This window comes from Sus scrofa, chromosome 1 (genome assembly GCF_054392235.1).
Source record: "Sus scrofa isolate SSC_HxYL_T2T_F1_AM1 chromosome 1, Sscrofa_HxYL_maternal_Yorkshire_Landrace_v2.0, whole genome shotgun sequence".
Lineage (NCBI taxonomy): Eukaryota > Metazoa > Chordata > Mammalia > Artiodactyla > Suidae > Sus > Sus scrofa.
Window position 1 is genome coordinate 249,178,601 of NC_139383.1, and position 14,678 is coordinate 249,193,278.

The following is a 14,678-nucleotide window of genomic DNA, read 5'->3' on the forward strand; positions in this document are numbered from 1 at the left end:
AATAAGGCACACCTCATCCATCTGAAGAGTGAGGCAAAGCAGATGTGCAAAAAATGAGTTCTTATGTGATTCCAGTAACTTATTTACATCCTTAGTGTTGCCCGAGTTTAGATATACAGTTCTCAAATGAAATTACCAATTTTTTTTCTTCACTGAGATGCTCTTGAATAACTTGCCTGGATTCACAGGGAACTGAAGAGAGAAGAAATTAACAGAAGATCATGTTTCTTGGTAAAAAGCACAGATTTTTAGCATTCATCCAATGTAAACACCTGTGTATTTGAAAACATGGTTGTAAATGGCTGATTCGTTAAAGTGCAATATTATTCTCTAAAAGCCTGGGGCTTGCCTTCTTGTAAAGAGACTGGAAGGTAGTAGGTGGAAATATGGTGTAGCTGTGTCTTGGGGGTGAGGAACTGGTTCTGGATGCGAACGATTTAGGAGGTGAACTGTTTCTGTCTCAGAGACGTTCATCCTGAAGGACTCTCTTCCCTTTCGTGGCTCTTCTAGTTGTAAAGGAGGAAACATGAAAAGATGTTAGATACTTTCATTGTCTTTCCTTTTCCTGGTTTTTGTTTGTTTGGCATGTAGGTGGAGGTATTGTCTAGTTGAGGTAGGCTTAGGTGAGGCAAACTGAGAGAGCATACTTCAGGAAGTTAACGCTGGAATGAGCTGTTCCGTGTCTCGGACACCTCATTTGTTCCTCCTTGGAAGGATGAGGGAGTGGGAGCTAATCTCTAAAATCACTGGCAGCTCTAAAATGCTGAAGCTCCACGCTTGTTTTTCCTGCTCTTCCTTCATAACCTTGCACTTTAGTGCTAATAGTGAAGGATTCCCTGTGATTTGCCATGAAAGGCAAGAAATAAAAAGTATGCACACATACTTCAACATTGATATTTGTATTCATTAGTCTGTTCACAGAAGAAATCGTGGCTGCTGTCATAGCCTGTCTTTCTTTCCATTTCAATCTCTGGAGGGATTTAGAAGCTGCTTCCCTTGCCTTGACTTTCCAGACAGCACTGCACTCAAGCATTCAGTGTGTACAACCTACCTGTAAAAGAATTAAGTGTTTTAATTTCTATCAATGGGGAGGAATTTGTATTTGCAAGGTCAGAGATTGACAGGTGACTCACGATTGAGGAAAAACCCCAGCATATAATCTCAGGAACCTTGTGGTTTCTAATTGATAGGGAATGTGTGCACTTCACATATTGAACAGTTGAACCCCTTCCCTTGGTAGATGAGAAAACTGAGGTCCAGAGAAAAGCTAGTTAGAGGCAGAGCCCCCAGGGGGCTAGGGTAAGTCTCTGGGCTCCTAGTTCAGAATTTTTTCCCATCGTACCCTCCAGCAGTTTGATACTTGGTGGATATTCTCATTGATAATCCTCTCCTCGGGGGTACAGACTAGAAGAATGGGGTGTGGGTGAACTTCCATTTGAAAGGGGCAGGAGAAAGGGTCCTGCTATTCATCAACAGGCTGAGGGTAGCCCCTCTTTCCATGCTTCCACACCCGACACCAGGAAACTAATCTGGGCTATGTTGTTAGCTAGCTCCACACCTCTCCTTCCTCATTCCTTCAGAGATGAGCATAGTCTGGTGTTCCCAAAATAAACTTGACTTCATCGGGACCCAAGATGAAGGAAACAAAGGTCAGGACAAGGAAGGGCAGGACACCTGGGCCTCAATGAGGGTTGCTCTGTGACAGATGCTAACCAGAGTCCTCACCTGTGAGATGGAATAATAATTGTAGAAATCACTGCCTAGCAAGAGGCATCTTCTGGAAGAGGGTCCTTTTGAGCCTCAAAGGATGAGTAAAATTTTGATCACCTTTTCCTCACTGGCATTTGCTTTCCCTAATACCCTGTTCTCTGTCTAATTTTTAGGACTATGTTGTCGGGACATTTTTGGTCTCTTACCAAGTAGACTGTAAGCAGCTCAAGTACAAGCAACATGTACTTTAAGCCTCCAAACAGTTGAGGACAGGTATTGACACAAGGTGAAAACTGAGTTTTTACCCCGTGAATGAATGAATGAATGAATGAGCTTCCTATCTTCTAACCTTTAGAATTAAAACATTGGTAGCTTTTTGGCCACAAAAGAAGTTTTCCCCAGATTCTTTTTATATAGTTAATTATTTCTCATTATTTTAGTACAAACTGTTTTTTGTTTGACTAAATAAAATTCATTTAAATAACTTTAATGTACATAGGCAAAGTTAATGAATGAAATTTAATTTACTTGCTTTATGAGTTCCCTGGTGGCTCAGTGGGTTAAGGACATGGCATTGTCACTGCTGTGGCTTGGGTCACTGTTGAGGCAGAGGTTTGATCCCTGGCCCAGGATCTTTTGCCTACTATGGGTATAGCCAAAAAAAAAAAAAAAAAGAAAAAAAAAAAGATTTCTTTTCTTTCTTTTCTTTTTTTTTTTTTTTCAGGCTACAACTGCAGCATTTGGATGTTTCCAGGCTAGGGGTGGAATTGCAGCAGCAGTCGCTGGCCTATGCCACAGCTACAGCAACTTGGGATCCGAGCCACATCTTTAACCTACACCACAGCTCACAGCAACACTGGATCCTTAACCCACTGAGTGATGCCAGGAATAGAACTCACACCCTCATGGATACTAGTTGGGTTCATCACCACTGAGCTACAATGGGAACTCCTATTTTCTTTAATGCATCTTTAGCAATAGAATTATATATTAAACTCACATTATACTTTTAATAACTTTCCCCCACAAAAGTATATTATTATAAATATTATAGATATTATTAAGCATTAATTTATTAAATATTTTTAAATTGTTATAAATTTTAGAAAAAAAATTAGAGAAAAAAAGAAAATAGCAACCTTCCATCATCCCACAACCTATTAACATTAGTGGTAATCCTTTCAGCCTTTCTACTATCATATACATAAGTAGCTCTCACTCTGTTTCTATATATGTATATATTTTTATTTTTTTACCAAAATAGATCATGTAATATATGCTGTATTGTGTGTTCCATTTAAGTTATATTGACTATTTTCTTATATATTTAAATATTCTTCTAGGCATCCCTGCTGTGGCACAACAGGATTGTCAATATCTCTGCAGCATCATGATGCAGGTTTGATCCCCAGCTCTGCACAGTGGGTTAAAGGATGGGGAATTCCATATGGCATGGGGCGGCCAAAACCCAAAAATAAATAAGTAAATATTCTTCTCAATATCATTAGTGATGGTTCTATGGTGTTCTTTATATGGATGTACTATCTTTAATTAATCGCTAACCTTTTGAGTATTTAGGGTGCTTCCATATTCTCCCTATAAATAATGCTCTGACACATTCTTGTAACACAATCTTTGTGTACCCTTTTTTTCCCATCATTATAATTACTACCTTCAATTCAGAATGCTCAATTTTCCCCAGTGACCTTTTTTTTTCTGAGGAAAAAAAGCAGTCTCTGGCCATGAGTGTAGGTTTCAAATCTATAGACCTCTGAGTACTCCAAACAAGGGATGGGAAATTTTGTTTGTTTTTTGAAGATATAAGTTCCTGTTTTGCAGCAGGAAAAGTAAAGCAAACCCAAGGGCTTAGTTTGCATTGATATTATTTAGAGCACATAATAATTACCAGCCATCTCCTTGCAGGGATTAGAGAGTTGATCTTACCACCACTCCCACCACACCTCCACTATGCAAAAACACACATGGTATATGTTGTGGAAGTGTGTTATATCCACCTGGATATAGTTACTTGCCTTTCAATGAAAATGTAGTGCCTGTCATATAATAGGTGCTCAATTAATATTTATCAAGTGAAAGAAAGAGGTAGAAGGGAAAAAAGAATCTTTTATTGATTCAGTGATTACAGAGCCACTTCATACTGTTAGACTTGCCCTGATTCCATGTTAGGAGAAAAGCTGGGAATGAGCTCTTTATTTTTAACCTCCGCAGGAAAGACAGATGAGGCTACCAGTATCCATTCTCCACACGGTGTTTCAGCATTTTCAGGATAACACACCTGCTTGATCAAAGCCAACATATTTTCTCATCTTAGAAAACACAGAGGAGTTCCCGTCGTGGTGCAGTGGTTAACGAATCCGACTAGGAACCATGAGGTTGCGGGTTCAGTCCCTGCCCTTGCTCAGTGTGTTGACGATCCGGCGTTGCCGTGAGCTGTGGTGTAGGTTGCAGACGCGGCTCGGATCACGCATTGCTGTGGCTCTGGTGTAGGCTGGTGGCTACAGCTCCGATGCGACCCCTAGCCTGGGAATCTCCATATGCTGCGGGATGGCCCAAGAAATAGCAAAAAGACAAAAAAAAAAAAAAAAAAAAAAGAAAGAAAAGAAAACACAGAGCTTCCTAAAGGTAGGAACACATTTTGTTCCTCCATGTCAAAGTTGAATTGCTATACAATGTTTGTACAAATTATGAGTGAAGAAACATGCCATTCTCCTCATTATGTAATATTTAGAATTCATTTGGGGAGAATGAAGGCCAAGCCTTAACATGTGAAACCTTATCCTAGCCATTTTCTCCAGAGTGTCTCCAAATCAGGTCTGGAATGGCCTGAAAAGCCATCCAAGCCTTCTCTGGTGCGTGGCCCCTACCTCCAGCATCCCTGCTTCTGCTTGAGCAGCTCCAGTGATGGAGAGCTCACCACTTTAATGAGTAGGTCCATTCATCTTTTTTTTTTTTTAGGTTTTTATTTTTTCTATCATAGTTGATTTACATTGTTCTGTCAGTTTCTGCTGTACAACAAAGTGACCCAGTCATATATGTATTCTTTTTCTCACATTATCCTCCATCATGTTCCATCACAAGTGACTAGATATAGTTCCCTGTGCTATACAGCAGGATCTCATTGCTAATCCACTCCAAATGCAATAGTTTACATCTACTAACCCCAAGCTCCCAGTCCATCTCACTCCCTCCTTTACCTTGGCAACCACAAGTCTGTTCTCCCAGGGGGAGGGGGAGGGAGTGGGATGGACTGGGAATCTGGGGTTAATAGATGCTAACTATTGCATCTGGAATGGATAAGCAATGAGATCCTGCTGTTTAGCACTGGGAACTATATCTAGTCACTTGTGATGGAGCATGATGGAGGATAATGGAAGAAAAAGAATGTATATATATATATGTATGTATGACTGGGTCACTTTGCTGTATAGTAGAAAATTAACAGAACACTGTAACCAACTATAATGGAAAAAATTAAAATCATTTAAAAAATTAAAGGGAGGGAGAAAAAAAAAACCCAAGTCTGTTCTCCAAGTCCATGAGTTTGTTTCTTTTCTGTGGAAAGGTTTATTTGTGCCATAGATTAGATTCCAGGTATAAGTGATATCATATGGTATGTGGCTTTCTCCTTCTGTCTTACTTCACTTAGTATGAGAGTCTCTAGTTCCATCCATGTTGCTGCAAATGGAATTATTTTGTTCTTTTTTATGGCTGAGTAGTATTCCATTGTGTGTATATATACCACATCTTAATCCTTTCATCTGTCAATGGACATTTGGGTTGTTTCCATATCTTGGCTATTGTGAATGGTGTTGAAATGAACATAGGGGTGCCCATTCATCTTTAGATAGGGAGCTCTTCTTGTTAGAGCCAAAATCTGCCACATTCTCACTGGCCCCAGTAATGTCCTCCAGTGTGTCAACAACAAATCTGATCGATCTTCCTCATGGATGTATAAAGGCAGCTTGGGTCCTCCTTGTTACTTGTTTTCTCCAGGATAAAAAAACTGTTTGCAAAATTCTCTGAAAACATTCCAGTTTCCCTTACCCATAGCCTTTACTTTTCTGGTTAGCAATGATGGACTGATTTACTCTAGTTCTCTGGCCCTACATCTCCACCCTGACCAAAGGAGACATATCGGGGTCCCTGGCAAGGACCTCTGGGATTCAAATCAAGAGACTCTTCCTTATTCAGAGATTGTTCATGAACAAGAAGTGTGTGGCTGGGTTATCTGTTTGTTCCCTCAAGGGTTTCACAGTGGTGGATGGAATTATCTGACCACCCATTTTATTTTATTTTATTTATTTTTAGGGCTGCACCCCAGGCATATGGAAATTCCCAGGGTAGGGGTGGAATCGGAGCTATAGCAGTCGGCTTACACCACAGCCACAGCAATGCCAGATCTAAGGCAGATCTGTGACCTACACCACAGCTCCCAGCAACACCAGATCCTTCCTTAGCCAGGGATTGAATCCTCATGGATACTAGTTGGGTTCATTACCACTGAGTCACAGCGGGAACTCCCATGACCACCCATTTTAGTCCCTGGCTTTTGCTCTGTAAAGCGAAGGCCAGATGTAGGAAGTATTCAGGAGAGACAGTGTGGTTCCAAGAGAAAAGCAGGGGCTTTGGAGTGAAAGTTAGGTTTACGTTTCAGCTCCTCTATGAAGTTGTTTTGAGACCTTGTGAGACCTTGTACTGAACAGTTGATTTTTCTTGGCTTTTGTTTCTTCATCTATAACAGAGGCATCTAATATCTACTCTTAAGTGTCGCTTTTGGAGTTCCTGTCATGGCTCAATGGTGAATGAACCTGATTAGATTCTTGGCCTCACTCAGTAGGTTAAGGATCTGGCGTTGCTGTGAGCTGTGGTGTAGGTCATAGACATGGCTCAGATCCCACGTTGCTGTGGCTGTGATGTAGGCTGGCAGCTGCAGCTCCGACTTGACCCTAAGCCTGGGAACCTCCATATGCTGCGGGTGCAGCCCTAAAAAAGACAAAAATAAATAAATAAAAAATAAAAAATAAAGTGTCATTTTTAAGGGCAAATGAAATCATGTACTTAAAGTGCCTGGCTTGTGGTGGGCATTTTATAAATGGTAGCTACTACTACTAATAAGAAATAATTTTTCACTAGGAAAATTATGGCTTAGTCATTCTCTAAGTGGAACAAGTAGTATATATATATTTTTTACTACAACAGTATCTGTTATCAGTTATTCGTCACATTTAAATTATCTTTGGCCTCCAATTTATGATAAATATTTTTAAAAGAATAACCTACACTTACAGTTCTCTTATCACCTCCTATTCATTCTGCAGCCCAGGGACAGATCAGCCTTCTGGCCCCACCTGGTATCTGAAACTGCCTCTTTTAAGGGAAGTCTTTATTGCCAAGTCCAAGGACCCATGTGGGCCTCGACCCCTCTGCAGCACTTGACACTATTGGTCCCACAACCGTTTCAGCAAAGTGCTTCCCTCCTAGGAGATATTACATTCTTCTGGTTTTCCTCTCCAGATGCTCCATACCTCCTTCCACATCTCTTCCTAGGGTCCTCTCCATGCAGCATTCTACAAGATTCCTTCCCAGGCCCTCCCCTCTTCTATACTCACAGGCAGTCTAGTCTAGCTTCAATTGCCATCCTTAGACTAAGTATTCACTGCATATATACTTTTCCTCACTAGCCTCATTCCTGTCCAGAAACAAAGACCTGTATATCCAACCAACTTCTTGACTTCATTTTCTCCTTGGCTGTCCCATGGGTGCTTCACGCTCTACTGTTCGAAGTAGAACCAGTCATCTTCCTTCCTAATCAAACTTAACTCCTGTAGTTCCTTAACAGGATTGGTGGCATCTCTGCAGCACTAGGATGCAGGTTCAATCCTCAGCCCAGCACAGTGCATTAAAAATTCGGCATTGCCACGGCTGCAGTATAGGTTGCAACTGTGGCTCAGATCTGATCCCTGACCTGGAAACTCCATATGCCATGGGGCAGCAAAAAACCAAAACAAATGAAAAACTTTAACTCCTTTGCTCTGTTGAATAATGATTGACACCACCGTCCAGTCCCTCCAGTTGCCAAAGCCAAAAATCCAGGAGTCAGCTTTAATTCTTCCCTCTCCCTTAGGCTTTGGATGTACTTAATGACCAAGTTCTATCAATTCTACCTCCTTAATATCTGAAATTCATGATGTTCTTTCTCAGGCCATCCAGCAACTGTTTTTTTCCATGCCACACTCTATGTGATCTTTCTAAATATCATGTTTGTCAGTCTCCTGAATAAAATAGTTTATTTTTCATTGCCCTTGGATAAAAGTACAGACACTTTGGCCCTGCTTAGAAGGCTTTTCTTCATCTGGTTGTCATTTTCCTCACTAGCCTCATTTCTTTCCACTCTTCTTTCCCCACCTGGTGCCTCTCTATTCTTCCTCAATCCTTCTCTTTTCCCTCTAGATCTCCCACCTCCATCCCCACATACTGCTACTGGCTGTTATGTGAACTCACCAAACTCATAGTTCTGGGACTTTTGCACATACTTTTCTTTCCGATTAAAATTCTTTTTCCTGCCTCTATCTGACTAACTCCCACTGTCATTCAGAAATCACTTTAGGTGTCACTTCCTTCAAAAAGTCCATACTAGTTTAGTTAAAAGTAACATGCCAGTGGTGGTTCCTCTGTTGTAAGAATGTACCAAAGTAATATGCTAAAACTATAGGATCCTAGAGTGAGAGATATATGGGAACTTTCTGTACTATCTTTGTACCTTTGCTATAAATCTTAAAACTATTCTAAAGTAAAAAGATCATTTTTTAAAAGCCTCACTGGATTTCTCTTATGATGCAAAGGGCTAAGGATCTGGCACTGTCACTGCTGTGGCTAGAGTCACTGCTGTGGCTGTCAATACTGTGACTCAGGTTCAATCTTTGGCCTAGGAACCTCTGAATACCATAGGTATGGCCAACAAACAAACAAAAACCAAAAAAAAAAAAAAAAAACCCAAAACCCATACATAACAATGGCTAGAATCTGGTCCCGCCCACTGGTCACCAGCACTAGCCCTGGGGCCCCCTAGGGCTACACACTCAGTCATCAGGACCCAGCTTTGCCCACAGCAAGCCAACATCAACTCCAGGACCCCTAGGGCCCTGCAGCCAGAGACCTCAGGATGTGGCTCTACTTAACAGTGGGTGGACACCAGCCCCATGAACACTGCAGCCCTGCAGCCCCATAGCCTGCTATATCAGGACCCAGCCCACCTATCCAGCAGGCCAGCACCAGCCCCAGGACTTCCTGGGCCTCAGCCTCACCCACTAGTAGTCCAACACTAGCTCCAGGAGTGCCAGGGTCCTGTGGCCAGAGGCCTTAGGATAGTCTCTATCCACCAGTGAGTCAGCACTAGCCTCAAGACTCCCATTGCCCTGCCCACCAGCAGGCCAGTGCCAGCTCTAGAACCCCACAGGGCCATGTAGCCAGAGAATTCATGACCTGATTCTGTCCATCGGCAGGCTGACACTAGCTCCAGGTTCCCTTGGGTTCCTCAGCCAGCTACCCAAGGATTCAACCTCACTCACCAGTGGGCCAATACCAGCTTTAGGACACTTCATACCCCACAACCAGCCATGTCAGGAACTGGCCCTGCCAGCAGGATTACACCCCAGCCTTGCAATCATCCACTCAGGGAGCTGCTCCACCCACCAGTGGGCCAGCAGTAGCCCTGGGACACCACCACCTCAGGACTCTGTAGGCAGCCATCTCATGATCTGGCCCTGCCAAACAGCAACCAGCAGCCTCTGCATAAGGAAGACCTAGCAACAAACTGGGCGGGGGCCAGCCATGCCTAACAGAGCACCCACAATAGTCAACCTGTCACAACATAAGGGCCCTTGCAACCCACAGTGGGAGTACCCCTAGAGCACATAGTCTGAACTGGAGGAGTGTACTATTGTGACACATAGTTTATCTCCTACAAAAGGCTATTTCTCCAAAATCAGGAAACTTAACTAACCTACCAAATATGTAGTGATAAAAATAGCATATTAAGGCAAGACAAGGCAAAAGAGGAATATGTTCCTAATGAAGGAACAAGATAAAATTCCAGAAAAATGACTAAGTGAAGTGGAGATAGGTAATCTAGTAGATAAAGAGTTCAAGATAATGATCATAAAGATGTTCAAATAACTAGGATAAGGATAAATGAACACATCTTTGCTTAACAAAGACTTAGAAAATATAAAGATGAGCTGAAGACTGCAATAATTGAAATGAAAAGTACACTAGAAGGAATCAACAGTAGATTAGATGATAACAGAGAAATGGATCAACAAATTAAAAAATGGAGTAGTGAAAATCACTGAAATCAAACAGAAAAAGAGAAAAGTATTTTAAAAAATGAGGACAATTTAAGAGATCTCTGAGGTGACATCAAGGGAAGTAAATATCCAAGTCCAGGAAGCATAGAATCCCAAGTGAGATCAACCCACATAGGACCACACCAAAAAACATTGTAATTAAAACGGCAAAAATTAAAGATAAAGAGAGAATATTAAAAGCATCAAGGAAAAAATTGGAGTTCCCGTTGTGGTGCAGTGATTAATGAATCCGAATAGGAACCATGAGGTTGTGGGTTCGATCCCTGGCCTTGCTCAGTGGGTTACGGATCTGGTGTTGCTGTGAGCTGTGGTGTAGGTTGCAGATGCAGCTTGGATCCCACGTTGCTATGGCTCTGGTGTAGGCCAGTGGCTACAGCTCTGATTAGACCCCTAGCGTGGAAACCTCCATATGCTTTGGGAAGCAGCCCTAGAAAAGGCAAAAAGACCAAAAAAAAAAAAAAAAATGCATCAAGGAAGAAATCAATAAGTTACTTACAAGAGAACTCCCATAAGTCCATCAGCTGACTTTTCAGCAGAAACTCTGAAGGCCAGAGGGAACAGCATGATACATTTGAAGTGATGAATGCAGAAAAAAAACTATAACCAATAATATTTTAGTTAGCAAGTCTCTCATTCAGATTTGATGGAGAGATCAAAAGTTTCACAGACAAGCAAAAGCTAAAAGAGTTTAGCACTACCAAACAAGCTTTATGAGAACTGTTAACAAGACTTCTCTAAGTGAAGAAGAAAAGGCCACATATAGAAACATGAAAATTATAGAAGAAAAAGTTTCATTAGTAAAGGCAGATATCCAGTAAAGACAGTAAATTAACCATTAATAAAACTAGTGAGACAGTTAATGGAGTTCCTGTCGTGGCGCAGTGGTTAACGAATCCGACTAGGAACCATGAGGTTGCGGGTTCGATCCCTGCCCTTGCTCAGTGGGTTAACGATCCAGCGTTGCCGTGAGCTGTGGTGTAGGTTGCAGACACAGCTCGGATCTTGCATTGCTGTGGCTCTGGCGCAGGCCGGCGGCTACAGCTCTGATTCGACCCCCTAGCGCTGCTGGAGCAGCCCAAGAAATGGCAAAAACAAACAAACAAAAAAAAAGCAAAAACTAGTGGGACAGTTAAAGACAAAAGTAAACAATCTTTGTCTACAATAAGTAGTTGAGGGATATACAAAACAAAAAAATATAAAATCTCAAAAACAGTAAACAGGAATTCCTGTTGTGGCACAGCAGGTTATGAACCCAACTAATATCCATGAGGATGAGGGTTTGATCCCTGACCTCACTCATTGGGTTAAGGATCTTGGGTTGCCATGTGCTGTGGTGTAGGTTGCTGATGTAGCTCGGATCTGACTATTGCTGTGGCTGTGTCATAGGCTGGCATCTACAACTCCGAATGAACCCTTAGCCTGGGAACTTCTATATGCTGTGGGTGTGGCCCTAAAAAGACAAAGAGCAAACAACCCCCCCCAAAAAAAAAACAGTAAACATGTAGGAAGATAGTAAAAATGCAGATTTGTTAAAATGCAATTGAATTTAAGAGATCAGCAACTTAACTTATATTTAACTTATACATGTAAAACCATCTAAATACATAAAGCAAATATTAACAGACATAAAGGCAGAAATTAACAGTACCACAACAATATTAGGGGACTTTAACACCTTATTGAACATCAATGGACAGATCATCTAGACAGAAAATCAAGAAGGAAATGCTGCCCTTAAATACATTAGACCAAACAGACTTAATAGATATATGTAGAACAATCCATACAAGAGCAGCAGAATGTGCATTCTTTTCAAGTGCATATGGAACATTCTGCAGGATAGATCACATTCTAGGCCACAAAACAAATATCAATAAATTTAAGAAGATTGAAATCACATCGAGCTCCTCTTTTAACCACAACAGAGACTAGAAATCAATTATATCTTCAATCGTCAATAAATGGTGTTGGGAAAACTGGACAGCGACATGCAAAAGAATAAAACTGGACTACTTTCTTTCTTTTTTTTTTTTTTGTCTCTTTGCTATTTCTTGGGCCACTTCCACGGCATATGGAGGTTCCCAGGCTAGGGGTCGAATCAGAGCTGTAGCCGCCGGCCTACGCCAGAGCCACAGCAACACAGGATCTGAGCCACATTTGCGACCTACACCACAGCTCACGGCAACGCCGGATCCTTAATCCACTGAGCAAGGGCAGGGATCGAACCCGCAACCTCATGGTTCCTAGTCGGATTTGTTAACCACTGTGCCACAATGGGAGCTCCATGGGCTACTTTCTTATACAATGCCCAAAAATAAATTCAAAATGGATTAAAGACTTAAACATACCTGAAACCACAAAAATACCAGAAAAAAAAAAAAAAAACAGGTGGTATGCTCTTTGAAATCAGTCTTGATAATATTTTTGGGGGGATATGTCTCCTCAGTTGTTAAGAGAGTCAGTTCTGGAGTTCCCTTCATGGCTCAGTGGTTAATGAACCCAACTAGGATCCAGGAGGATGCAGGTTTGATTCCTGACCTCATTCAGTGAGTTAAGGATCTGGTGTTACTGTGGCTATGGTGTAGGCTGGTGGCTACAGCTCCAATTCAATCCATAGCCGGGGAACCTCCATATGCCCTTTTTTAGGATGTGGCCCTGAAAAGAAGGAAAAAAAAAAAAAAGGAAATTCTGAGTTCTTATCACAATGAAAAATATTTTTTTAAATTTAATTTTCTATTTATATGAGATGATGGTTATTCATTAAACACTGTGGTAACCATTTCATGACATATGTAAGTCAAATCATTATGCTGCTCACCTAAAACACATACAGTGCTATAGGTCAATTTTATCTTAGTAAAACTGGAAGACAAAATTAAAAATAAATAAAAATAAAAAAAAATAAGAAAAAGCCTCCCCTAACTCTCCTGTGTCAGCTTAGCTGTTGCTTCTATGTGTCTACAGGACCTATCCCTACTCCTGTCAGAGTGTCAAAGCTCTTAGCACATTATCTTGCCATTGTGCATGTGCTCTTGTCTGGCACTTAAAAAAGGACAGGAATCATGTCATGTTCTTTTTTTTATCCCTAATGCTAGCCTAGTGCCTAGCAAATGGGAACTTCTCAGTAAGTATCTCCTAAGTAAATGTTTGTCATAAAGTAAGTAGACTTTGGAGAACAGTACCAAAGCTTTTGTTGTAGGGTAAGTTGAAATTCATAGGCCTGGAAAAAAGAACTTAAAAGTCTTAAAAACAAGACATTGTAAATGGCTTGTAGGCTCTGCTTTCTTTTCAACCTAATGGACTTGACAGGCATGCAATGATGGACACATCTGAATACTGCATACGTCCCTCCACAGTGCATGTGTTTCCAAGAAAGTCACATGACCTTCATTCCTCTGCAGGTAAAGAGCCCAGGGCCAGCTAAGCTGGATTAGTTCACTCTGAGTGAGCCTTGCAGGCTGCACACTTCCGGAGGGTGTGGACTGTGTGTCAAGTGCACAAAAGCCAACTGGGGCAGAGAGCATGAGAACTGGTTGGAATGGACCACAGGGAGATGAATCTGTTCAGCAGTTCTCATCCCAGCTCTTTCACTCATGAGCTGTGTGACCTTGGACAAGTGTCATCCTCTTTGTAGGCTCCATATTTGTAAAATGAGGGTTTGCATTGGCTGTTCTCTAAAGTCCCATCCAGATTTGATGCTCTGGGGTTCTGTGATCAGCGTGAAGACTGTGAACATCAGTGGAAGGAAGCAGGTAAGTGCGTCTTAGGAGCATGTGGCGACTGGTCCATCAGTTCCAGGCCTTCAGCAACCTTCAGCAAAAGGGAACCAAGCTAGGACAGAGATTTGCTTTAAATCACACTAGCAGGAGAGACCTGTGGGTCACCATTGTGTCATAAGGATCTAACTTCAGTCTGTCAGAAAGAAACATTTCCAAGAATTGGAGTAGGGTAGGTGGGTGGCAGAGCAGGGTTAATTTTCACTTAATAATACACTTACCCCATTTGGGGAATGTTTTTGTATTTGTTGGCCAATAGTATTGATTATTTCCTTTACACTGAAATTATCCAAAATTTAAGTGTTGGAAATGATGCGAAGAGTACCACCTGGAACTTAGCCAGGGCAGGCACGATACCAGTGCAGTGTTTTTCTTTCTTTTTTAAAAAAATCTTTTAGCAGTGCAGTGTTTTTGAAGGGAAGTATTATGTGGGTGAATTGAGATAATTTTGAGTTTGAGGCTGTGAACCATCAAGTTATAGAAATTCAGAGTTGTCTTAGCTGAGTGAAAAAACTCCACTTTATTCTGAAGTTTCCCTGTCTTAAATGGGTAATAGTGGCTTTAATAATTATAGTAAAGGCTCCTTGGGAAGCATAAAGAAAAGCACACATACACAAGTGAATAATACATCATAACCAACTGTTACTAATCAATTAGCTCTTTTTTTTTTTTTTTTTTTGTCTTTTTAGGGCCACACCTGCAGCATATGGAAGTTCCTAGGCTAAGGGTCTAATCGGAGCTGTAGCTGCCAGCCTACACCACAGCCACAGCAATGCCAGATCTGAGCTGTGTCTGCGACCTACAT

At 41.4% G+C, this 14,678-nt stretch overlaps 1 protein-coding gene across 6 annotated transcripts in view; it reads left to right on the forward strand.

Moving 5' to 3' along the window:
* The window catches only part of FRMPD1 (FERM and PDZ domain containing 1), a 179,335-nt gene that overhangs the window by 1,925 nt on the left and 162,732 nt on the right, over nucleotides 1–14,678 (forward strand). For 2 of the 6 annotated variants that reach the window (XM_084989848.1, XM_084989876.1), the window contains exons 2-3: nucleotides 1,884–1,996; nucleotides 3,054–3,109. The gene's annotated coding sequence lies outside the window, so the exon portion shown is untranslated. Of the gene's footprint in view, nucleotides 1–1,883; nucleotides 1,997–3,053; nucleotides 3,110–13,529; nucleotides 13,850–14,678 lie in introns of those variants that run through there. The other 4 variants (XM_084989870.1, XM_084989860.1, XM_084989845.1 and 1 more) reach the window with 3 other exon arrangements.